This window comes from Arachis ipaensis, chromosome B3, assembly GCF_059453495.1.
Source record: "Arachis ipaensis isolate K30076 ecotype BB chromosome B3, ASM5945349v1, whole genome shotgun sequence".
Classification (NCBI taxonomy): Eukaryota; Viridiplantae; Streptophyta; class Magnoliopsida; order Fabales; family Fabaceae; genus Arachis; species Arachis ipaensis.
Window position 1 is genome coordinate 60,931,259 of NC_142438.1, and position 27,805 is coordinate 60,959,063.

Here is a 27,805-nt window from a genome sequence, read left to right on the forward strand (position 1 = left end):
TATAAAGCCTGAAACTCTTAACACACATATCACGGCATCGAATGGAATAAAGGAGAAATAAAATACATAATTAAAAGTCTCTAGGAAGCAAGTTTTCAATCATGCAATAACTTTAGGAAGGAATTATAAATGCATGCTTATTTAACGAATAAGTGGGTAAAGATCATGATAAAACCACACAATTAAACACAATATAAACCATAAAATAGTGGTTTATCAACCTCCCCACACTTAAACATTAGCATGTCCTCATGCTTAGTTGAAGGAGATAAAATGAATGAGTAAGAACATGTAAAACCTATGAAATGCAATGCAACCTATATATATGAATGCAACTATATGATTTTTGTCCACTTGATCAAAAGTAAGTAAGCTCTTCAAGACAATTACAAATCAAATTCCACTAACTCAATTCTTATACAGTAAGAACAAATAAAAATGCAAGAAGATAGCTCATGAAAGCAGGGAACATAGAAATTCAAGCATGGAACCCTCACTGATGATGTATGTACACTCTAGTCTCTCTAGTGTATAAGGTAATCACTCTATCTTTCTCTAATCATGCTCTCTAATTTTTTTTTGTTCTTCTCCTAACCAATCAACAACATTTAATATACCAATGCATACATCATGAGGTCTTTTCAAGGTTGTAATGGGGCCAAGGTAAGGGTGATGATATATATATGGCTAAGTAAGCTTATAAATTGAATCTTTAATTAACTCAAGCTTTAACATAACATATATATATATATATATATATATATATATATATATATATATTCTATATAACTTTTAAAATTCATACCTAGCTACCCAGAAATCCCTTTCACATCCATACTCATGTATCAACCTTTTATTTTGATTTTATCATACATGCATTGATCTTTGAATGCTTGACTTAGCATTGGGGTAATTTTGTCCCCTTATTTATTTATTGAGTATTTTTGGATTTTTTTTTATAAACATAGAAACATAAAAATAACACAGCTTATCAATGCACATAGATTTTTAATTCTTATAGTTTCACATGAGTAGGTATCCAAATTCCCATAATATTATCATGACTCATTCCCTTATTATCCTTTGTTCCCATAATTTCCCATACTTGATTGACTCACACAATTCTATCTTAAGCTAACCAAAGATTCAATTTGGGATATATAATTGTTTTTCCGCTTAAGGCTAGTAATGTGGTAAAATATAGAACAAATGGGATTTAAACGCTAAAAGTGGCTAAAAAAGGTAATTGAAAGGGTAGGCTTTATTTGGATAAGTGAGCTAAACAAATAATGGCCTCAATCATATGCAAACATATAAATATAATAAACATTGGACATATAGGATGAAACAAAATATAGATTACAATCATAGAGAAGTAAACACACAAGAACAAAATAATTATGGTTAAATAATGTAACCATTCATAAAGGCTCAATTCTCACATGTTGTGTGTTCTTTAGCTCAAAAATCATGTTCCAAATACAACTTCAAGCAAATTTAACATAAAAGTTTTAATTAAAATTAGTGAAATTTTGTTCCAAAGATAGGGTCTTAGAAGAAACTTATTGTCTTTTTAATCAAGCAGAATATGCATGCAACTAACCTATTACTATGCAATTTATCCTATTCTATAAAAGAAAAATCTAACTAAATATCCTAATTTATTGGTGCTAGGGAAGAGAAATTACCTTCGGAAATCAGGTACTGACCGACCTCCCCACACTTAAGGCTTTGCACCGTCCTCGGTGCCATTTGTCAAGAACAAAGGTGGGCTGGTAGCAATATCTCCACAGTTGGGACCATCATGGCTCCCTGTGCTGGTAAAGGAAGTGGAGTCTGGGGTATCTGAGTCCTTGAATTTTCCCATGATCAGCTCCTTGAGGTATGTGAATCGGCGCTTATTACGGCGCTCTCTCATCTTAGCTTTGTGTTCTTGCCGATCCAACTTTTCAAGTATCTGCTGGAGCAGTTGGGCTATTGTAGGTGCTTGTGGTGTTGAAGAAGGAATATCTTCAACTGGTTCAGTGGGCTGGCTGATAGTGGCTGCTGGAAGTCTAAGGTACTTCCCGTTAGGGACATACTGATCATCCCGTGGAAGCATGGCTTTGGTGTCCCCAGCTCTGTAGGAGACTCCGGCTGCTGAGACAAGATCTGAGACCAAGGCAGGAAAAGGTAAGTTGCCCACAATTTGTACGTGTCCCATGGCATTCCGGATATGTCTTGGTAGATTCAGAGGTTGGTCTGTAAGGATGCACCATAGTAGAACGGCCATGTCCGCAGTGAAGGAGGACTCGTGAGTGCTCGGAAAGACGTAATGGGACATAATCTCTGCCCATACGCGAGCCTCCAAGGTAAGTGCTGAAGCCAAAATTCCCTTAGGGCGGGTACGATGGTATCCATAGATCCATCGGCTGCCAGGTAGTGCGATAACTCTGAGAACGGCGTCCCAGTCAAATTGGTAGAAATGGCGCTTGAGTGCGGCTTCTTGAAAGGCATCCAATCCTTCTGGAATAGGGAGAAGACTTAGAACTTTTTGAATGGCCTCTTCTGTAATGGGGACTTGCTTCTTACGGACGTAGACAGACTGCAGGGTTGGTAGGTGGTAGTTGGAGTAGAACTCGACTACCCAAGAAAGATTGACCTGCCTTGGCTGTCTCTGTAGGAAACCCCATTGTCTTCGGGCAATTTGCGGCTCAACAAAGGTAGCAATGTGGTTTGGGAGGAGAAGAAGGTATTCGTTGTTGTAACTCCTTTCTACCAGGATGGGGAACATCTGCTCACAGTAGCGATTGGGGAATCGCGCAGTGTCCTTTGCAGGGAAAGCTCTTTCTTTATCATCAACCTTTATGATCCTCTTAATTTTCTTTGTTGAGGGCTTTACCGCAGTTGAAAAAGGCTCTGCCACTAATTCTCTCTTCGTTCCTCTCCTTGCTGGTTGTTTGGGAGTAGCTTTCTCTTTTCCTTTCTTGGTGGCCATCCTGAAAAAAAGGGAAGAGAAAGTAAATTAAATTTAAAGAGATAGAGCAAGGAAGGGAACGGAAAGGATGGTTATAAATGCACATAAAAAGGTAAATGATATTAACACACGCTCATGAGTACATGTGAAAACTCATTAATGGAAAATAACTAGTGCATATGATGGCAAGTGAATGCAAGGTGTTTATTAGCATGCCGGCAAAGGGCATGAGTAGCATAGATCAAGCATCACTCGTAACAAACCATCACGTTTATATTGACATTGAAATTCAATGAATAAAATAGTAAAGGGAATTTGTGAAAAGCAAGCATTGAATATTAGAGTAGAAAGATGTAGAGAAGTTCATAATGCCATATGGGCTTTTTCACAAACACATAGTATGCATGTAGAAGAGGCTCTTGAAAATAAGAATTTGAACATGCAAGTAATCCCTTAAAAAGTAATATATAATTGTCAAACAAATTTACAATAATCCACAAGCATAAAAAAAATAAATAAAGACTCACATAAATTGATAACACCAAGTAAAAAGGAAAAAGAAAGAAAAAAGAAAATATGAATAATGAAGGTAAAAAGAAAAGAAAAGAAGATAACATAGAAAAAATAAGAAGAATAATAGAAAAGTAAGGAGGGAAGGAGAAAGAAAAATCTTGTTAATGGGGGTGAGAGAGAGTAAAAGGTGAGAAAGAAGGAAGAAGGGAAGAAGGGAGGGAGAAGAAATAAGGAGGGAAAAGAAAATTGGATTTGGGGAGAAAAAGATATGATAATTGGCAAATTAGGAAAACTGTGTGGCGCAAGCGACGCGGTCGCGTGGGGCATGCGGTCACGCGCCTTGCGCTTAAACTCAATAACGCGATCGCGTCCGCGTGACCCGTTTTAGGCTAATGGCGCGAGGGTAGCCTCTCACTCGCACAACTCTCTGTTCAAAATCATATTAGTGCCAAATTTTGGGTGACGCGATCGCGTGGGGCATGCGATCGCGTGAGTGGGCAATTATTGGGAAATGACGCGGTCGTGTGGGGCACGCGATCGCGTGAGAGCGACTGCGCGTCCAGCACCAGTCTAGCACCACTCTAGCACAACTTTCGGCTGTGCACCCTTGTTACGTCGAAATCCAGGTCACGCGGCCGCGTGGGGCACGCGGTCGCGTGGGAGGCCATTATTTCCATATGACGTGGTCGCATCAGCGACGCGGTCGCATGGGACGATTTGTGCCATTGGCACGCCTCCAGCCCTGCTCCTGCGTAACTCTCTGTTCATATTAATATTGTCTCCCAACTCCCTGCGACTCGGACGCCTCAATGAGGCAGTCGCGTCGCGTGATTTTTTTTTAATTAAAAATATGTGAATGCAGATGCACGAAATGTAATAATGAAGAGAAGAGTTATTGAATAAGAAAATTAAAAATAAGGAAAAGAATGATCATACCATGGTGGGTTGTCTCCCACCTAGCACTTTGCTTTAACGTCTGTAAGTTGGACGCTCTACTAGCTCAGTCTTCAGCTATGTGGGGATCTTCCAAGAGGAAGATCTCGAGCTCCTTGTTTTTCTTCAGCTTCTCGCCATGGTACAGCTTTAAACGATGTCCATTAACTTTGATAGGTTTAGAGCTTGAAGGATGACTCAGGTGATAGACTCCGTACGGTTCGGCTTTCTCTACTTTGTATGGACCTTCCCATCTTGATCTCAACTTGCCTGGCATGAGCCTTAGTCGAGATTTATAGAGGAGGACTAAGTCCCCAGGTTAGAACTCTTTCCTCTTGATGTGCTGATCATGTACAACCTTCATCTTCTCCTTGTATAGTCTTGAGTTCTCATAAGCTTCTAGGCGAAGGCTTTCCAGTTCCTGTAGTTGCAACTTCCTTTCAGCTCCGGCTCTCTCAATTTCCATGTTGCATTCCTTTACTGCCCAAAAGGCTTTATGCTCTATTTCAATAGGGAGATGACAACCTTTTCCATAAACTAAGCGAAAAGGACTCATCCCAATGGGTGTTTTGTATGCTGTTCTGTATACCCAGAGTGCATCTTGTAGCCTGGTGCTCCAGTCTCTTCTATGAGGTTTGACTATCTTCTGCAAGATACACTTTATCTCTCTATTTGACACCTTGGCTTGCCCATTAGTCTGAGGATAGTAGGCTGTTACAACTTTATGAATTATCCCATGCTTCTTCATTAGTCCTGTTAGTCTCCTGTTACGAAAATGGGTGCCTTGATCGCTCACGATTGCTCGTGGTGATCCAAAGCGACAAATAATATGGTTTCTCGCAAAGGAAACAACAGTGTTAGCATCATCATTGCGGGTAGGAATTGCTTCCACCCATTTGGAAACGTAATCCACAGCTAACAATATATAGAAATAACCATTAGAATTCGGAAATGGACCCATGAAGTCAATGCCCCAAACATAAAAAATTTCACAGAAAAGCATAATCTATTGAGGCATCTCATCCCTCCTGGATATATTACCAAATTTCTGGCATGGGAAACAAGATCTACAAAATTCAGCGGCGTCCCTAAAAAGAGTAGGCCACCAGAATCCACAGTCTAAGATTTTTCTAGCAGTTCTTTAAGGGCCAAAATGTCCTCCACTCTCAGATGAGTGACAGGCCTCTAAGATGGACTGGAATTCTGATTGAGGCACACACCGTCTAATTATCTGGTCAGCGCCACATCTCCATAAATATAGGTCATCCCATATATAATATTTAGACTCACTTTTCAGCTTGTCTCTTTGATGCTTAGAAAAGTTTGGAGGAAAGGTGCGGCTAACTAGATAATTAGCTACAGGTGCATACCAAGGGACTATCTCAGATACTACTTGCAGGTTATCAAATGGAAAATTATCAGATATAGGAGTAGAGTCATCTGTAATATGTTCAAGGCGACTCAAGTGGTCTGCCACTAAATTCTGGTTACCACTCCTATCCTTAATTTCTAAATCAAATTCTTGTAATAGCAGTATCCAACATATAAGCCTTGGGTTGGACTCCTTTTTAGATAATAAATACTTTAGAGCTGCGTGGTCTGAATACACTACTACTTTAGTACCAAGTAAATAGGCTCGGAATTTATCTAGAGCAAAAATAATAGCAAGAAGCTCTTTCTCAGTAGTAGTGTAATTCGACTGGGTGGCATCTAAAGTTTTAGACGCGTAAGCAATAACAAAAGGATCCTTACCTTCACGCTGAGCCAGTGCTGCTCCTACTGCATGGTTGGAAGCATCACACATTATTTCAAATGGTTGGCTCCAATCTGGTCCTCTCACAATTGGGGCTTGATCAGTGCGGTCTTCAGCTTATCAAACGCTTGTTTGCAATTTTCACTAAACTCAAACTCAATATCTTTCTGCAGTAATTTGGATAAGGGAAGTGCTACCTTACTGAAGTCCTTAATGAATCTCCTGTAAAAACCTGCATGGCCAAGGAAAGAACGGACCTCCCTCACAGAAGAGGGGTAAGGTAAACTAGAAATAACATCCACCTTTGCTGGATCTACAGAAATGCCAGTATTAGATACAACATGTCCTAGTACAATCTCTTGTTTAACCATAAAGTGACATTTTTCAAAATTTAATACCAGGTTTGTACTGACACATCTATCTAACACTCTAGATAATCCATCTAAGCAAAGGCTAAAGGAATCGCCATAAACACTAAAATCATCCATAAAAAGCTCCATACAGTCCTCAATAAGATCAGAGAAAAGACTCATCATGCACCTCTGGAAAGTAGCTGGTGCATTGCACAAGCCAAAGGGCATCCTCTTGTAAGCATAAGTCCCAAAAGGACATGTAAAAGTGGTCTTTTCCTGATCCTCAGGAGCTATATGAATCTGGAAATAACTTGTGTAACCATCTAGAAAATAATAATGCGATTTACCTGACAGGCGATCCAGCATTTGATCAATGAATGGAAGAGGATAGTGATCCTTACGGGTTGCTTGGTTGAGGCGTCTGTAGTCAATACAGACCCTCCAAGTGTTCTGAACTCTGGTTGTCAGGAGCTCTCCATGCTCAGTCTTTACTACAGTGACTCTAGACTTCTTTGGCACCACTTGTACTGGGCTTACCCTTTCACTATCTGAGATGGGATAGATGATATTTGCCTCTAGTAGTCTGGTCACTTCCATTTTGACAACTTCTAGGATAGTGGGGTTCAGTCTTCTCTGGGGTTGATGGACAGGTCTTGCTCCCTCTTCTAAAAATATCCTATGCTCAAAAACTTGAGGGTTGATGCCTACTATGTCTGCCAAACTCCAACCAATTGCCTTCTTGTGCCTCCTCAGCACACCAAGTAGCTGCTCTTCCTGTTGAGAAGTGAATTCCCTTGCAATGATAACCGAAAACTTCTGCCTATCTTCAAGGTAAGCATATTTGAGGTATGGAGGAAGGGTTTTTAATTCTAATTTCTGATCATGTTCAGGCTCTGGGATGTCTGGAGCTAGTAACAGTGGTAAGGCACTGTCATTGTCCTCTGAGAATGTCCCCACACTTGGACCTTGTCCTGTGTGCTTCTCTTCAAATTCCTCCTGATGAATTTCAGCCACGGTTTCATCTATAATGTCACACTTGAGGATAGAGTGATCCTCCGGAGGATGCTTCATAACTCTGTTCAGATTGAAGATCATTACTCTACCATCTATTTCAAAAGAGTATGTTCCTGAGAAAGCATCTAATTTAAACTTTGAGGTATTCAAGAATGGCCTTCCGAGTAGGATTGATGATGGCTTGTCTGAGTCATTTTGGGGCATTTCCAGGATATAAAAATCAGTGGGGAACGTGAGTCCCTTAATGCCTACTTGTACATCTTCAGTAACTCCAACCACTGTAATAATGCTTTTATCTGCTAACACAAAACGAGCTGCAAACCTTTTTAAGGGAGGGAGCCTCAAAACATCATATATAGACAAAGGCATTATACTTACACATACTCCTAAATCACACATGCATTCAAAAATTATCACACCACCAATAGTATAATTAACTATACAAGGACCTGGGCCACTACACTTTTCAGGTAAACCTCCCATTAAAGCAGATATGAAACTGCCTAAAGGAATAGTTTCTAATTCATTAATTTTGTCTTTATGTATACATAAATGTTTTAGAAACTTTGCATACTTAGGTACCTGTTGAATAACATCAAATAGAGGAACAGTTACCTCAACCTTTTTGAATATCTCTACCATTTTTGGATCAGGTTCCAGCTGCTTCCTGGGCTTGCTTGCAAGTTGTGGAAATGGGATGGGAGTGGCATTTTCTGCAGTGTCTGCGCCTTTTAGTGCTTCCTCCTGTGGTTGCACTTCTTCTTCTTCAGCCACGTCCTGTATGTCCTCTTCTTCTTCAACATCTTCTATTTCCACTACCTCTTCAGCTGAGGCGTGTTCTGGTGGGTTTGGCTCCTCCTGGTTCCTCTCCTGCAGTGTGGTTCCGGACCTCAGGGTGATGGCATTAATACCACCCTTGGGATTGGGTAATGGTTGAGAGGGAATCCCATTGGAGCTCAAAGGTTGGTTATTGGAGTTATTCATTGATCCTATCTGGGAGACAAGAGCCTGCAAAGTAGCGGTCAGACCATTCAGAGTGGCATTAATGTTATTTTCCATGGTCTGCTGTCTCCGATCAATAGATTGTAGTAAGTCATCATTGGCAGATGCAGAAGGATAGGTAAATTGAGAGGTCTACTGTTGGGTATTCTGTGGTCCTTGGGATTGCCTTAGGTGAGGTGCTCTGTAAGGCTGATTCTGATTCTGCTGCCTGTTGTTGTTGTTATTCCACCTCTGATTTCCCTGATTATTTCTACCTCCTCTGCTGTTGCTGTCCCTCCAATTCTGGTTAGAATTGTCTTGCCATCCGTGGTTGTAATTGCCACCTTGATTGTACCCTTGGTTGGGGCGGTCATAGAAGTTATGTGTGGCTGCCACGGTGTTGTCTTCATGCTGGAGCTACGGACATTCATCAGTATAATGGCTATAATCGGCACAGATTCCGCAAACTCTCTGTGGGACTAACTGTTGATTTTGTTGTGCTGGAGAAGGTTGAGCTTGCTAAACTTGTTGTTGATTCAATTGCATTTGCTTCAGCAAGTTGGTCATTTCACAGATACTCTGAGTTAAAGCAGTAGTCTCTCTGCTAGAGGATACTTCTGCAATGGCTTTTGAACGGCCTTGTTTCTACCTGTGATTCCTAGTAGATTCAGCTAAGTCACTGATCAATTGCTATGCCTCATTAGTGGTCTTGTACTTTTTCATAGACCCATTGCTAGCACTTTCCAATGTGGTCTTATCTTGGGGCCTCATTCCCTGTGTGATATAACCGAGTAACTCTATCTTGTCAATCATATGGTAGGGGCAAGCTTCCAGAAGATTATTGAAGCGCTCCCAGTACTCATAAAGTGTCTCAGAATCACCCTGAACAATCATGGAAATATCTTTCCTCAGTTTATCAGTAACTTCAGCTGAAAGAACTTTTCCAAGAATTTTCTCCTCAGTGTATCCCAGTTGGATACAATTGCTGCTGGTTGAGTGTAGTACCACTCTCTTGCCTTTCCCTCAAGAGAAAACGGGAAAGCTTTCAGCAAAATTGAAGTTTCATCTGCACCATCACGCTTGACAGTAGAACAGGCTGCCTGAAAATCTCTCAGGTGCTTGATAGGCTCTTGAGCAGGTAAGCCATGAAACTTGGGCATCAAATTGAGCAGTGCGGTCTTTATTTCAAAGTCTGCAGCTACCGTTGGGTGATGCGCTTGAAATGGTTGCATTGTAAAATCAGGGGCTCTAGCCTCCTGGATAGTAACTCTCCTGGCTGCTGCCATGTTACCTGCGCGTGAAACAACCAAATCAGTAGAACGGGGGCTGGTTTCTTTCTCAGATGACGTTTCAGATCCGTCCTCAGAGAGGACTAACCGACGCCGAGCTTGCCTTATTCGTGAAATAGTTCTTTCAATATCAGGATCGAATATTAGCAAGCTTGGATCAGGAAGCGAACGTGTCATCTAACGAAAAAAACAAGCAGCTCATAGTAGAAAAATAAAATAAAATGCAAATAAATAAATTCCAATTAATAACTTTAGCACTCTATTGCAACTCCCCGACAACGGCGCCAAAAATTGATGCGAGCAGAAATTGGCGAGTTAAGAATGATTATAAAATATGCGTTGCAAGTATAGTTTTCAACCAACCAGAAATCCGCTTATCAATTTAGAAAGGTGTCACAGAAATTAAAATGAAAGTACTGGGAGTAAGAATCCCAGGTCGTCTCCCAATGAGTTGCAGAAAGGTGTGCTATTTTATTAATCAGATGTTTTAAAAAAGGTTTGAGTTGAGTGGCAGAAAATTAAATTAGAGAATGTATATAAATTTAAATAAAAGCCTTGACTGGGAGTTGATTAGTTGGAAGCCCTATTCTTGTTGCAGTACTCTCAAGACTAATTGATAATTGGGGATTATTCTGTTTAGTTGTCCCTCACTAAGTAAGGAAAAGTTAAACAAGTTGGAATGCTATCTCTATCCACAAGTTCCAATCCGCTCTTGGGAGGATTGGTGTTAGTGACTAGAGAGCAATCCAACAATAAACCCAACTACAACCTTTCTCTTGAGCATCCCAACTTCAAGGGTTTCTTTCAATCAACTCCCCATCAAGTTAGGGAACTACTCATTCATTGTAAATATAAAATTCATAACATAAAAGAGGGAATTAAAGAAAGACATGATAAATAATGATCAAACGATTAATTAAAAATAAAAGTAGTTCTTGTATTGATAAATGCTAAAATAATCCAATGGTAAAATTAAGTAAATTAAGGAACATGGAAGAGTATGAGACAAGTAAAGAGAACGAACTAGAATGTCAAAGTCTTGATGAGGCAATAACTCTTCTCAATATCCCAATGCAAAAACAATGAACATAACAAATCCTAAAAACTATGAATGTGTAGAGAGAAAACCTAGAGGGGAGGAAAACTAGATCTAAAAACTAAAACTACGCGGAATGAATGTTGTTGTTGGTTTCTGCATGTTCTCTGGCTCTAGTCTGCTTTTCTGGGCCTAAAACTGGGTCAAAATAAGGCCCGAAATCGCCCCAAGCGATTCTGCAGATTATGTAGATCGCGCATGTCACGCGGTCGCGTCATCCATGCGGCCGCGTCATTCGGCTTTCTGCTTTGCCACGCGGTCGCGTCATCCATGCGGCCGCGTCACTCGTGCTATTCCATGCCACGCGGTCGCGTCATCCATACGTCTGCGTCACTGCGATTTCCTCTCTTTCGCGCGGTCGCATCATCCATGCGGCCGCGTCACTTCTCGCTGGTCATCTCCTCAATTCCTTGTGTTCCTCCCATTTTTGCAAGCTTCCTCTCCAATCTCCAACTCATTCATGCCCTATAAAGCCTGAAACACTTAACACACAGATCACGGCATCGAATGGAATAAAGGAGAAATAAAATACATAATTAAAAGTCTCTAGGAAGTAAGTTTTCAATCATGCAATAACTTTAGGAAGCAATTATAAATGCATGCTTATTTAACGAATAAGTGGGTATAGATCATGATAAAACCACACAATTAAACACAATATAAACCATAAAATAGTAGTTTATCAGCTCTCAAGCCTGACCTCTTCGCACTCAATCGACCATAACTTGAGCTACAAAGGTCCAAATAAGGTGGTTTCAGTTGCGTTGGAAATATAACATCTAGGGCTTCGAAATAACATAAAATTTTCCATAGTTGCCTGATGTATAGGGGCACGCACTTGCCATGTACGTGTGCGCGCTGATTGAGCACGTGGTTCACTAAAGTGAAATCGTGGCCAGTGATTTCTAGAGCATTTTGGGCCCAATCCAACTCATTTCCAATGCTATTTTATGCAGAATTAAAGCTTGGGCAAGGGGGGAGCAATTGTTTGGTAGCTTAGCATCATGTAAGTTAGTTTCTAGAGAGAGAAGCTCCCTTTTCTCTCTAGAATTAGGTTAGGTTAATCCATCTTAGATCTAGGCATGATTTCTTGATTTCATCTTGTTTCCTTTATAATTTCTTGTTTCTACTACTCTATTCTTCTTAGTTCTTTTGTCAATTTTACTTTTATGTCTCTTTTATGTCTATGAACACTCATGTTGGATCTTGTTTACATTTGATGAAATTTAATGATGATGTTTCTTTTATTGATGATTTGAGTTGTTGATTTACTTTTTTTGCAATTGGTAGTTGGTAGATTTATTATTCTTGTACATTTATTATGCTTTCCTTTATTACCCACCAAGTGTTTGATAAAATGCTTGGTTGGGTTTTAGAGTAGATTTTGAGCATTCTTGGCTTGGGAAGGGTAATTGGGCAATCTTGAGTCATTAATACCCAATTTAGATTGGTGATCTAGAGTTGTTAGTTAATATGATTTTCAATGACTCTAATCTTTTGCTAATTCCATTAGTGAGTTGATTAGGACATTTGGATTGAAGTTAGCTAGTCTTGTTTGACTTTCTCTCATGGAAGATAACTCACACCTTCTTTCATGGTTGTAGATGACGAAATAAGATAAATTCTTGTTGATTATTATTATGATTAGTGACTAGGATAGAAAGTCTATGATCTCAAACCTTGCCATGAATGTCTCTCTTTATTACTTACTTTCTTTAGTTACTTGCTTGATTTATTCTTCTTGTCATTTAAATTCTTGCCCCTTTACTTTCTTGTCCCTTATCAATCAAACCCCCCTTTGTTCCTCATAGCCAATAATTGACCACTTCATTGCAAGTCCTTGTGAGACGACCCGGAGTCTAAATACTTCGGTTAATTCTTATTTGGGGTTTGTTACTTGTGACAACTCAAATTTTTGATGTGAGAGTTGTTTGCTGGTTTGGAGCTATGCTTGCAACGAAGTTATTCTTTCTATAAGAAGAAAATCTAAACCGACACAACAAAACTTATTCATCAATGACCAAGAAGATGAACATGAGAAAGTTATTGAGAATGAACTCCGTGAGCTTGATGAAAAGGAACCTCAGCTTGAGACAAAAGGTGAACATTCTAGTTATTATTGCTAGTGAGCATTCTAGTGAAGAAGAAGAAAAGCTCCTAGATGTTCTAAGAAGGTACAAGAAGGCAATTGGTTGGAGCGTAGCTGATATTGTGGGGATTGACCCTCGCAAGTGCATGCATCATATATTTCTCCAGGAGGGAGCTAGGCCGGTTAGGCAACCGCAAAGGAGGCTCAACCCGACCATCTCTATGTGGTAAAGAAGGAGGTCATTAGGCTACTTGATGCGGGTATCATATACCCAATTTCTAACAGTGAATGGGTGAGCCCGGTCCAGGTTGTTCCTAAGAAATCGGGCATCACTGCGGTCAAAAAGGATGATGGAGAAGTGGTCACCAAAAGAGCACAAAATGCGTGGCGAGTGTGCATCGATTATAGGAGGTTGAACGCCGCTACAAGAAAGGACCACTACCCTTTGCCCTTTATCGATCAGATATTAGACCGTTTAGTGGGTAAATCCTATTATTGCTTTCTTGATGGATTCACTGGTTACTTCCAAATTCACATTGCTCTTGAAGATCAGGAAAAGACCACATTTACTTACCCTTTTGGCACCTTTGCCTACAAAAGGATGCCATTTGGACTATGTAATCCACCTGCTACCTTTCAGCGGTGTATGACCAATGTCTTTTTCGATCTAATGGAGAATTGTCTGGAAGTCTTTATGGATGACTTCAGTGTTTATGGAACTTCATTTGATCGTTGCTTAGAGAACTTGGCTAAGGTCCTAGCTAGATGTGTTGACACTAACCTTGTCTTAAATTTTGAAAAATGTCACTTTATGGTAAGGCAAGGTATAGTATTAGGACATGTGGTATCTAGTGAAGGCATTTCTGTAGACCCGGCCAAGGTCGATGTTATCACCACTTTACCTCACCCTTCATCTGTGAAGGAGGTTCGCTCGTTTTTGGTTCGCTCGATTTTGCTTTGCCATTGTCGCGCCTACTCCAAAAAGATGTGGACTTTGAGTTTGACAGTGCATGTGTGAAAGAATTTGAAGAGCTAAGGAGAGTTCTTACCACAGCACCGATTGTCCGAGGCCCCAACTGGACGTTACCATTCGAGATAATGTGCGATGCGTCAAACCATGCTGTAGGTGCCGCGCTTGCACAGCGCGATGGTGAACTCCCTTATGTCATTGCTTACTCTTTTAAAACACTGGACGCAGCACAATCCAACTATACCACTACAGAAAAGGAACTCCTAGCCATTGTTCACGCTTTAGATAAATTTAGATCTTATCTGATAGGGTCCAAGATAGTGGTATACATGGATCATGTAGCTTTAAAGTACTTATTGACAAAGAATGAGTCAAAGCCTAGATTCATACGTTGGATCTTGCTTTTGCAAGAATTCGACATTAAGATTAGGGACCGGAGTGGGTCTCAAAACTTGGTTGCGGATCATTTAAGCCGCCTTGAAAATTTAAAATTTGACCCATTTCCGATCAATGACTCATTCCCATTGGATAGTTTGCATGCTGTGTCGGATAGCTTTCCTTGGTTTGCCCCAATGGCGAACTACTTGGTTGCAAAAATATTTCCTCCCAACTTTTCTAAAAACCAAAGGGACAAGTTGAGGAGTGATTCCAAATACTACATTTGGAATGACCCTCACTTGTGGAAGAGGGGCGTGGACCAAGTAATTCGAAGATGTGTACCGGAATCTGAAATTCAACCCATTCTTGAAGCTTGCCACTCGTCTGAATGTGGTGGCCACTTTAGCCCACAAAGGACAGCTAAAAAGGTGTTGGATTGTGGATTTTGGTGGCCAACCTTATTCAAGGATGCTAACCGGTTCTGTGTGTCTTGCCATCAGTATCAGAAGTCGGGAAACACGTCCCAAAGGGATGAGATGCCTCAACAACATATGTTGTTCTGTGAGATATTTGATGTATGGGGCATTGACTTTATGAGACCGTTTCCCAATTCAAGTGGGTATCTATATATTCTGCTAGCAGTTGACTACGTGTCAAAGTGGATAGAAGCAATACCTACCCGCCTTGACGATTCCAATACCGTTGTTTCTTTTATTAGAAATCACATTGTATGCCGTTATGGGTTGCCACGAGCAATCGTGAGCGACCAAGGATCCCACTTTTGTAACAGGAAAGTAGAGGCACTGATGCGCATAAACTTGTTATGCTACGATTTAGGAAATTGCACGATCGGCAAAATTCCTTCCGGCAAGTGCACCGGTTATCGTCAAGTAAAAACTCACAATAGAGTGAGGTCGAATCCCACAAGGATTGGTTGAGTGAGCAATTCGGATTAGAAGTATGTTCTAGTTGAGCGGAATCAAAATTTAGATGAGAATTGCGGAATGTAAAATTGCATGAATTAAAGAGCGAGAAGCTAAATTGCTGAAATTAAAAGGGATGGGGTGATTGCATGAATTTAATTGCAGAATGTAAAGAGAAAGTGGTAGATCAGAAATGGGGAATTCATTGGGTGTTAGGAGATATTGAGATCTCCGAATCAAAACATTTTTATTCCTTCCTCAACCAATGCATTCATTGAATTTTGCTTGGCAATCTTATATGATTGGATCCCAATCCCTTGGCTCACCAATTCTCTCTAAAAACGAACAAATTCCCAATCCCTTGGTTTAAATGTTCATAAGAAGAGATGATGCTCGATCACTGATTATACCACACAGTTTCATGAACCACAATTTGGTAGGATTACATGTCACAATATCCATCCAAACCCCAATCCAATTCACTGTGAGAAAGCTTCTCTAGCATGAATCCTCCATTCCTTTCCCAAGGTTCCGAAGGATTCCAATTATGGGTAGTTTCTTTCCCAAGACAACTACCCAATGGAATTAGATCGAGAAGCTTTCTAACAAAATTCAAGAGAAAAGATTGAAGAAGAAGATAAAACTATTATTGATTCATTGAATTACAATAGAGCTCCCTAACCCAATGAAAGGGGTTTAGTGAGTCATAGCTCTGAATTCAATTACAAAACTAAAAGAAAATGATCCCAAGTTCTCTGTGTGTAAAAAACTTCCCCCTCAGGGGCTGGATTCCCCCTCAATCCCCCCCGTGTCTCAAATGCAGAAACTAAGGCCTTTAAATAGGCTCCCTAAATTACAAAATGAAAATGAAATTCAAAGCAAATTACAATCAAATGAAAATAAACTATTCTAGATGATTCTTGTGGCCTTGATTTGGTGTTGTTGATGGGCCTTGCTTGCTTGAAGGGTAGAGTGACATAATTGATCCAAAAAGGATAATGATCCATTAAACTACACTCAAACGTTGCACCCCCCTTTCTTGAGTCGTCACTTTGTTCTCTTGTCAACCTTGCCAATTTGATGCCAAATATAGACTATTATACCTTGTTGGAAAGCTATGGATGTCAGCTTTCTAAGGCAACTGGAAGCACCTCATTTGGAGTTCTACAACTCGAGTTATACTCCATGGAAGGTGAAGAGGTCAGCTGGCCTGATTGCATGTTGGTACTATGCTCTTCTATGCACATTACGGGGCTGTTTTCTCCCTCAATTTTTAGTATCCACCATGCATGCCATATATTCTTGGAAAGCTCTAGATGTCTTCTTTCCAATGCATTTTGAATCACCTCATTTGGAGTTTTGTAGCTCAAGTTATTTATGTTTGAAGAAGGCATGGTCAAGCTGTTCCATATAACACGTTTAAGCTCCAGTTTAAGCTTAAACTGGAGCTTAAACGCTGGCACTCCCTGGAGGCACTAGCTCGAGCACGTTTAAGCTTCAGTTTAAGGTTAAACTGAAGCTTAAACGTGGAAATGGAAGAAGGCAACCCTGGAGTGTGGAATTGTCGAACACGTTTAAGCTTCAGTTTAAGGTTAAACTGAAGCTTAAACGTGGAAACGGAGGAAAGCCATCCTGGTTCATTTCTCAATTCTGGCGTTTAACTTCCAGTTTAAGGTTAAACTGGAAGTTAAACGCCACTTTCAGCTTTCATGATTTTGGCGTTTAAGCTCCAGTTTAAGCTTAAACTGGAGTTTAAACTCCACATGTGATATTCAAGCTTCCTTTATTGATTTTGTTGCTTCCTTGCCTACTTCCCTGAAATCATCCAAACAACTGCATCAAAGTCTTGCTAAAATTCATGAGAATTCTTCCATTCATAGCATTCAAGGAATATAACTAAAAACTCATGGAATTTGCATCAAAATCTTCATGTTTGAATGATTTAAGACAAGCATGACTATTTGGCCCAAATGATTACTTAAGGCTCAAGAAAATGCATAAAACAACTAAAAATAAAAGAAAAAAGGCTAGTGAAACTAGCCTAAGATGCCTTGGCATCAGGCACTGCTCAAGCGCTATGGGTATTGTATAAGGTTGCCACTGCTTATCATCCGCAAACCAATGGACAAGCGGAAGTGTCCAACCGGGAGATCAAGAGAATCTTGGAGAAAGTGGTCAATCCGCAAAGGAAGGATTGGAGCCTCCGATTTGGAGATGCACTGTAGGAGTATAGGACGGCCTACAAGACTCCATTAGGGATGAGTCCCTTCCGGATCGTCTATGGTAAGGCATGCCACCTTCTGGTGGAAATTGAGCATAGAGCCAATTGGGCGATGAAGCAGTGCAACATGGATCCAACCATGGCGGGTGTAGCCAGAAAATTACAGTTAGAGGAGCTCGAGTGTTTGAGGAACGAAGCATACGAGAATCTCGGATTTACAAGGAAAAGACTAAGGCATTCCATGACCATCACATCCGGAGGAAGGATTTTCAAGAAGGTGATGACGTTCTCCTCTACTACTCGAGGCTTAGATTCATGCCTGGCAAGCTCCGTTCTAGATGGGAAGGACCCTTCAAGGTGAAGGACATAAAGCCCTATGGAGTGGTGAAATTGTTTGATCCTAAAAGTGAAGCAACTTTCAAGGTGAATGGACATAGAGTGAAGAAGTACCATGGCTACAAGCTCCCAAAAGAGCTAGAGGTGTTCCTGCTAACGGATGCACCTAGAGGAGGAAAAGCTTAAGCTACTGAGCGTCCAACTTAAGGACGTTAAAGAAAAGTGCTTGGTGGGAGGCACCCCACCGTGGTAAGATCTTCCTTGTGTATAACTTCTTGCTTTTAGCTCTAGATTTTTGTGAATTTTGTGACTTCTTGATGTTGTTGATTGCTTAGAAATGCTAGTTTTGTTGTTCTTATTGGATAGATAGGATGTTCATATATTTTCATCATTTTGGTATGGATGAATTATTGAAGTTAGAGAAAATGCCTTGTCTTGAATGGTGCATGAATTTATGAGTGTTTTCTTGACTCCTAGCTTGAACACTTGCCAAAGATGTGTTAGAATAGCTTTTCCCTATGTTTAAAAAAAAAGAAACAAGGAAAACAGGGCATCCGCGCGCAAGCGCACTGTGCACACGCGTGCCGGTGGTGCATTTCTTACTCTTGGGTCAAAAACCCGAGACTCATGCCCATCTTGTGCCCATTTCGTGCTAGGCACCCACGCGTCACCGTACGTGCCGCGTGCGCGCGCTGATGGTGCTACATAAACTCCCTGGTACAAAGACCAGAGAGTTGTGCCACACTTGTGCCCAGCCTGTGCCTATACAGATGCGTCCGCGCACTGCGCGCGTCCGCGCCGGTCGCCAATCCACTCAGGCACGCGTCCGCGCACTGTGCGCGTCCGTGCGCTTGTGCTGCATGCCAACTCTGGTACAAATTACCCGAGACTTAGGCCAACTTTGTGCCAATCCTATGCTAGGGGAATAGATGTACTCGCGTGTCAGCGCCATTGACGCGTACGCGTCCCTTGCCCAACCCTCACCGACGCGGCAGCACACCGTGTGCACGTGCGCCGGTTGCGCGAACCAGTTTTAAAAATGGTGCACCCTGTTCTGCCCCTCTCCCACCTCTCTTTCCTATTTCTTTCTTCTTCTTCCCACTCCATCACCTCTCTTCTCTTCTTCTTCCACAATCCACCACCACCGTCTCCGGTTACTTACCGGCGACTACCACCGCTTCCGGTGGCCCTACATCTCTTCTATCTCTTTCTCATCTTCACAAAGAAAACTCTACCTTATTCTTTTACACTTCTCAAGGTTCTACTTCTTCCATGACTCATCTATTACTTTCTTTGTATAATCTCTTCTTCTAGTTGGATTTTTCTTGTTTGTTTACTTATTTTCTCTTTTAGTTACATGATTATACTACTTGCTTTCTGTTTGCTTACTTTTCCTTTTTCTTGTTCTTCCATGGATGCTGAATTTGAGTTTTCATTTGCTTCAATAGATCTTCTTGATTGTTTTTTATTATCTTTGTCTTGTGAGTAATGTTAAGTGATGATCGATGTTTCATTTTGAGCTTCTAATTGGTTGAGTATCTCATAATTGCTCATTGCTTGATAATTTCCCACCAAGTGTTCGAGGAAATGCACGAATGCCATTTTGGTTTATTTTAAATCATGTATCTTCAATATGGTGCTTCCTCCTCACTCACTTGTTGTCTTCTAAATGCATTGAGTCCACTTTGCTTCTCACTTGCTAATTAGATACTCATTGAACATGACTTGCTCTTTGTTATGGATTCTTGAGATTATTCTTCTCATACCATTTTGCATGCTTCACCCCCTCTTGCATCCCATGCCAAGTGTTGTGACCTATGTCTCTATGATTACTTTGTTACAATACTTCTTTTGGGCACTATCTTTCACTTGCATGTTTTTGTTGAGATAATTCTTTGGGTTTAATGCTTTCCTTTTTCCCTTCCTTTTTCAGGATGGCCACCAAGAAAGGCAAGGAGAAAGCTTCAAGGAAATCGGCCGCAAGAAGGGCACCCCAATGGTCAAACTCTAAGGCGCACTCTTCATTAGGAGCCAAACCCCTATCTAAGAAAGCGAATGCACCCACTCCTATTGATGAAAATGAGAAGAGCAAACTGGCAAAGGATTCTTCAAGATTCCCCAACCGCTTCTGTGAACTTGTGTTCCCCGCCATGGTTGAGAGGAACTACCATGCTGAGCATTTACTCGCTCTGCCGGATAAGGTTGCTCCTTGTATTCTACCCCGCATTGAACGGTGAGGATGGAAGTTTCTTATGAGAAAACCACAAGAGGTTAACCTCTCATGGGTGGTAGAATTCTACACTAACTACTGTCTTTCCTCTCTTCAATCAGTATACGTGCGCCGAAAGCAAGTCTCAGTTTCAGAAGAGGCTATTCAGCAAGTGCTTAATGTCTTACCAGTACCAAGTGACATGGATGGCTACCAAGAGGTCTTACGTCAGCGAGAAAAGTTTGGATTTGATTGGGACTCGATCTTTCGAATCATTGCTGAACCAAAGGCTTTTTGGACCCATGGTCGACTCAGGATGAGACCCAAGTGCATTGACGCTCGCTTCCTCACGGTAGAAGCTAGAGCTTGGGCCAGATCCTATCCCACTATGTGCTACCTAGCACTCACAAGTCGTTCTTCACAGCGGATCTTGCTTTGCTTGTTTGGTGTGTTCTCATGGAGAGACCGGTGAACATTCCACCTCTTGTCAAGCAAGCGACGGGTCAAGTGCATGCCCGGGGCAATTTGCCATTTCCAACTTTGGTATCTGATTTAGTTGCTGCTGCGGGTGTTCCTAGGGAAGATATGGACACGAAGGCCATAATTCCGGCTAAGGGCGATGTGGTCCCAAGTGGAAAATACTTACATCTCCCCATGAACAACCCAAGCCTTGACATAGCCCTTCCATCGACTATTCTTTCTACCTCATCATCACCACCACCGCAAAGATCCACCGGTCAAAGGATAGAAGATCTACACTGGAAGATTGATAGATATGAGCGGCGCAACCAACGCCGATACACTTATATCAAGAAGCTTCTACGTTGTGTTACCCTAGCATAGAGGAACCCGAAATATTCACATCTACCTCAAACCCAAGTGATGGGAGCTCTGATGGAGGGGATAATGAAGGTTCCGATCCCGACCGTCCTTTTCACATTGTTAGTAGCACGGAGGACCGTGCTAATTTCTAAGTGTGGGGAGGTCGTTCGACCGATCTTCATGGGTAACAGTCTCTTCCTTTCAACACCCATGGATTTATCTTTTGCTTAGTAATTAGTATATTGCATGTGTAGTTAGTCTTGCTTGTAAATACTCCTTGCATGATAGTTAGTCCCTATAGAGTTACTTGGTGAAAATAATGACTTCTTCCCCATGAAACTATAATTTCGGGGTACCCTACCAATTGCGAAAAAATTTCGAACATAGTGATTGAGCTAAGAACACAAGCATGTAAGTTTTGAGCCTAATTGTGTGGTTACCTCTTCTAACCACTATTTCCCATTCTTGTGTGCATTTTTCTCTCTCTATGATTGTAATCCTTGCTTTGTCTGATTCTATATGTCTATTACTTTGTGTATGAGTGCATTTACATGATTGAGGCCATCATTCCAATAGGCACTTTTCCCAAACGGCCTTAACCCTTTTATGTACCATTGCTAACTAATTTTGAGCCTATGATAAACCATTTTTGTTCTTAAATAGAGCACATCAACAACCCTAAGTGAAAAACAATAAATGTCCCTAGATTTGGATCCTTGATTAGCTTAGGTAAGTTAGGGTGTGTGTCATTCAAATGGGAGGGTGTACTTGGGAACTTGGGTAGATATAAAGGTGTGTATTTGTAATTGTAATTGGAAATTTTGGGAACTGGGAACATACTCATGTATTGAATGATTAAGCCATATGCATTGGAACTTTTGTACATGAAACCCCAAGAAAAAGGGGACCAAATAAATAAATAAATAAATAGAAAAAGAGAAAGCAATGAAAGGGGACAAAAAAATGCCCCAAGACAAAGTAATAATAACAATGCATATAGGATGTGAATTGAAAAGAATGCATGAGTATGCAAAAAGTGAAACGTACGGGTAGCTAGGTATTATACTATAGTTGTATAGGTTGTTCTATGTGTCCAATGGGATCCTAAGTTAATCAAGGACTCAAATTTTAAGCTCACTTGACCATATACATCCCTACCTTCACCCTAGTCCCATTACAACCCATGAATAAGACCTCATGATACTTGTAAGCATGCATTAAGTAATTGTTGATTGTTAGATGAAAGACAAATCTTGGAAAGCATGAGTAGGAGAGGATTGAGCGATGAACCCTATACACTCGAGCGAATAGAGCGGATACACTTCCGGTGAGCGTTTGATGCTCAACTCTTTGTTCTCGGCTCTCACAAGCATTTATCTAGCAAGGTATATGCACTTCATGTTGATGTTCAAATTGGTAGGATTCAGGAATGTTGAGCGGATAATTTATACGCTTTTTGGCATTGTTTTTAGTATGTTTTTCGTAGAATCTAGTTACTTTTAGGGATGTTTTTATTAGTTTTTATGTTAAATTAACATTTCTGGACTTTACTATGAGTTTGTGTGTTTTTATGTGATTTCAGGTATTTTCTGGCTGAAATTGAGGGACTTGAGCAAAAATCAGATTCAGAGGTTGAAGAAGGACTGCTGATGCTGTTGGATTCTGACCTCCCTGCACTCAAAGTGGCTTTTCTGGAGCTACAGAACTCAACATGGTGCGCTTCTAATTGCGTTGGAAAGTAGACATCCAGGGCTTTTCAGAAATATATAATAGTCCATACTTTGGCCGAGTTTAGATGACGTAAATGGGCGTTGAACGCCAGTTCTACGCTGCAGTCTGGAGTTAAACGCCAGAAACATGTCACAAGCCAGAGTTGAACGCCAGAAATACGTTACAAACTGGCATTCAACTCCAAAAGAAGCCTCTGCACGTAGAAAGCTAAAGCTCAGTCCAAGAACACACCAAGTGGGCCCCGGAAGTGGATTTATGCATCAATTACTTACTTCTGTAAACCCTAGTAACTAGTTTAGTATAAATAGGACTTTTTACTATTGTATTAGGCATCTTGGGACGTCTAGTTCTTAGATCATGGGGGCTGGCCATTCGGCCATGCCTGAACCTTTCACTTATGTATTTTTCAACGGTAGAGTTTCTACACTCCATAGATTAAGATGTGGAGCTCTGCTGTTCCTCATGAATTAATGCAAAGTACTACTGTTTTTCTATTCAATTCAACTTATTCCGCTTCTAAGATATTCATTCGTGCTTCAATATGAATGTGATGAACATGACAATCATCATCATTCCCCCACGAACGTATGCCTGACAACCACTTCCGTTCCACCTTAGATTGAATGATTATCTCTTGGATCTCTTAATCAGAATCTTCGTGGTGTAAGCTAGATTGATGGCGGCATTCATGAGAATCCGGAAAGTCTAAACCTTGTCTGTGGTATTCCGAGTAGGATTCTGGGATTGAATGACTGTGACGAACTTCAAACTCGCGAGTGCTGGGCGTAGTGACAGACGCAAAAGGAGGGTGAATCCTATTCCAGTATGATCGAGAACCTCAGATGATTAGCCGTTCTGTGATAGAGCATTTGGACCATTTTCACAAGAGGATAGGATGCAGCCATTGACCACGGTGATGCCTCCAGATGATTAGCCATGCAGTGACAGCGCATCGGATCATTTTCACAGAGAGGATGAAAAGTAGCCATTGACAATGGTGATGTCCTTACATAAAGCCAGCCATAGAAAGGAGTAGGACTGATTGGATGAAGACAGCAGGAAAGCAGAAGTTCAGAGGGACGAAAGCATCTCTATACCTTTATCTGAAATTCTCACCAATGATATACATAAGTATTTCTATTTTTATTTTCTGTCTATTTATTATTTATTTTCGAAAACTCCATAATCAATTATTATCCGCCTGACTGAGATTTACAAGATGATCATAGCTTGTTTCATACCAACAATCTCTGTGGGATCGACCCTTACTCACGTAAGGTTTTATTACTTGGACGACCCAGTGCACTTGCTGGTTAGTTGTATCGAAGTTGTGAATGAAAAACAATTTATTAAGACGTGCGTACAGAGTTTTTGGCGCCGTTGCCTGAGATCACAATTTCGTGCACCAAGTTTTTGGCACCTTTTCCGGGGATTGTTCGAGTTTGGACAACTGACGGTTCATCTTGTTGCTCAGATTAGGTAATTTTCTTCTTATTTTATTTTCAAAAAGTTTTCAAAAATTTTTCAAAAAATTTTCCTCTTTTTCGTTTTTTTCCAAAATAAATATTTTCAAAAAAAAATAAATAAAAATATTTTTTTTCTTCAGAATCTTTAAGAAATTCTAGTGTTTTATGAAGCATGTTGAAGCCTGGCTGGCTGTAAAGCCAGGTCTAATTCTTTTGGATAGGGGCTTGCAACTATCAGCATAGAGGCAAGTTAATTTGATAATTAATGAGCAGTATATCTGAGTTACATTCTAAAGCTTGGTTGGCTATTAAGCCATGCCTAACCCTCAGATTGGAGCTTTAGACTAAGAGTACAAGATTCCTGGAATTCATATTAAAAATTTTGGAATCCTTATTTTTCTTTTTCACATTAATTTTCGAAAAATCCAAAAAAAAATCATAAAATCATAAAAATCAAAAAAAAATATTTTGTGTTTCTTGTTTGAGTCTTGAGTCAATTTTAAGTTTGGTGCCAATTGCATGTTCTAAAGTTTGCATAAAATTTTCAAAAAATTCATGCATTCATAGTATTCATCATGATCTTCAAGTTGTTCTTGGCCAGTCTTCTTATTTGATCTTCATATTTTCTTGTTTTGTGTCTTTTCTTGTTTTTCATATGCATTCTTGCATTCATAGTGTCTATACATAAAAAATTTCTAAGTTTGGTGTCTTGCATGTTTTCTTTGCATCAAAAATTTTTCAAAAATATGTTCTTGATGTTCATCATGATCTTCAAAGTGTTCTTGGTGTTCATCTTGACATTCATAGTGTTCTTGCATGCATCACATGTTTAGATCCAAAATTTTCATGCATTGCATCATTTTTCATGTTTTTCTCTCTCATCATTAAAAATTCAAAAATTCAAAAAAAAAAATATCTTTCCTTTTTTCAGTCATAAATTTCGAAAATTTGAGTTGACTTTTTCAAAACTTTTTAAAACTTAGTTGTTTCTTATGAGTCAAATCAAATTTTCAATTTAAAAATCTTATCTTTTTCAAAATCTTTTTCAAAAATCATATCTTTTTCACTTTTCTTATTTATTTTCAAAAATTTTTAAAATATTTTTCAAAAATCTTTTTCTTATCGTTACCTCCTAATTTTCAAAAATAACATCATCAATTAATGTTTTGATTCAAAAATTTCAAGTTTGTTACTTGCTTGCTAAGAAAGATTCAAACTTTAAGTTCTAGAATCATATCTTGTGATTTCTTGTGAATCAAGTCATTAATTGTGATTCTAAAAATCAAATCTTTTTCAAAAATTAATTTCAATCATATCTTTTCAAAAATATCTTCTTATCTTATCTTTTTCAAAAATTTGATTTTAAAATATCTTTTCCAACTTATTATCTTCTTATCTTTTCAAAAATTGATTTTCAAAATTTGTTTCAACTAACTAACTAACTTTTTGTTTGTTTCTTATCTTTTTCAAAACTACCTAACTAACTCTCTCTCTAATTTTCGAAAATATCTTCCCTCTTTTTCAAAAATTCTTTTTAATTAACTAATTGTTTCAAATTTTAATTTTAATTTTAATTTTCGAAAATCACTAACCATTTTTCAAAAGTAATTTTCGAAATTCCTCTTTCTCTCTCATCTCCTTCTATTTATTTATTCATCTACTAACACTTCTCTCCCATCCAAAAATTCGAACACTACCTCCCTCTCTGTGTTCGAGTTTTTCTTCCTCCCTTCTTTACATTACATTCTTTTCTTCTTCTACTCACACAGGGGAACCTCTATACCTGGGTAAAAAGGATCCCTATTATTATTATTTTTCTGTTCCCTCTTTTTCATATGAGCAGGAGCAAGGACAAGAATATTCTTGCTGAAGCAGATCCAGAACCTGAAAGGACTCTGAAGAGGAAATTAAGAGAAGCTAAATTACAACAATGCAGTACGCACCTTTCAGAAATTTTCAAACAGGAAGAGGAGATGGCAGCCGAAAATAATAATGCAAGGAGGATGCTTGGTGACTTTACTGCACCTAATTCCAATTTACATGGAAGAAGCATCTCCATCCCTACCATTGGAGCAAACAATTTTGAGCTGAAACCTCAATTAGTTTCTCTGATGCAACAAAACTGCAAATTTCATGGACTTCCATCTGAAGATCCTTTTCAGTTCTTAACTGAATTCTTGCAGATCTGTGATACTGTTAAGAATAATGGAGTAGATCCTGAAGTCTACAGGCTCATGCTTTTCCCTTTTGCTGTAAGAAACAGAGCTAGAGTGTGGTTGGACTCTCAACCCAAAGATAGCCTGAACTCTTGGGATAAGCTGGTCACGGCTTTCTTAGCCAAGTTCTTTCCTCCTCAAAAGCTGAGCAAGTTTAGAGTGGATGTTCAAACCTTCAGACAGAAAGAAGGTGAATCCCTCTATGAAGCTTGGGAGAGATACAAGTAACTGACCAAAAAGTGTCCTTCTGGCATGCTTTCAGAATGGACCATCCTAGATATATTCTATGATGGTCTGTCTGAATTAGCTAAGATGTCATTGGATACTTCTGCAGGTGGATCCATTCACCTAAAGAAAACGCCTGCAGAAGCTCAAGAACTCATTGACATGGTTGCTAATAACCAGTTCATGTACACTTCTGAGAGGAATCCTGTGAGTAATGGGACGCCTCAAAAGAAGGGAGTTCTTGAAATTGATACTCTGAATGCCATATTGTCTCAGAACAAAATATTGACTCAGCAAGTCAATATGATTTTTCAGAGTCTGAATGGAATGCAAGCTGCATCCAACAGTACTCAAGAGGCATCTGCTGAAGAAGAAGCTTATGATCCTGAGAACCCTGCAATAGCAGAGGTAAATTATATGTGTGAACCTTATGGAAATACCTATAACCCCTCATGGAGAAATCACCCAAATCTCTCATGGTAGGATCAACAAAAGCCTCAACAAGGCTTTAATAATGGTGGAAGAAACAGGTTTAGCAATAGGAAGCCTTTTCCATCATCCACTCAGCAACAGACAGAGAACTCTGAACAAAATACCTCTAATTTAGCAAATTTAGTCTCTGATCTATCTAAGGCCACTGTGAGTTTCATGAATGAAACAAGGTCCTCTATTAGAAATTTGGAAGCACAAGTGGGCCAGCTGAGTAAAAGAATCACTGAAACCCCCCTAGTACTCTCCCAAGCAATACAGAAGAAAATCCAAAAGGAGAGTGCAAGGCCATTGATATAACCATCATGGCCGAATCCAAAGAGGAAGGGGAGGATGTGAATCCCAAGGAGGAAGACCTCCTGGGACGTCCAGTGATCAATAAAGAGTTTCCCTTTGAGGAACCAAAGGAATCTGAGGCTCATCTAGAGACCATAGAGATTCCATTGAACCTCCTTATGCCATTCATGAGCTCTGATGAGTATTCTTCTTCTAAAGAGAATGAGGATGTTACTGAAGAGCAAGTTGCCAAGTTCCTTGGTGCTATCATGAAGCTGAATGCCAATTTATTTGGTAATGAGACTTGGGGAAATGAACCTCCCCTGTTTACCAATGAATTAAATGCATTGGATCAACTGAGATTGCCTCAGAAGAAATAGGATCCTGGAAAGTTCCTAATACCTTGTACCATAGGCACATGACCTTTGAGAAGGCTCTATGTGACCTTGGGTCAGGGATAAACCTCATGCCACTCTCTGTAATGGAGAAGCTGGGAATCTTTGAGGTACAAGCTGCTAGAATCTCACTAGAGATGGCAGATAACTCAAGAAAAGAGGCTTATGGAC

General features: G+C 40.0%; 1 non-coding gene across 1 annotated transcript; it reads right to left on the reverse strand.

Annotated features, from left to right (window-relative positions):
- Positions 1–26,399: 26,399 nt before the first annotated feature.
- Positions 26,400–26,503, reverse strand: LOC148570817 (small nucleolar RNA R71). The gene has a single exon (XR_015908729.1). It is a non-coding gene; the product is annotated as a small nucleolar RNA R71 (small nucleolar RNA).
- Positions 26,504–27,805: the final 1,302 nt, after the last annotated feature.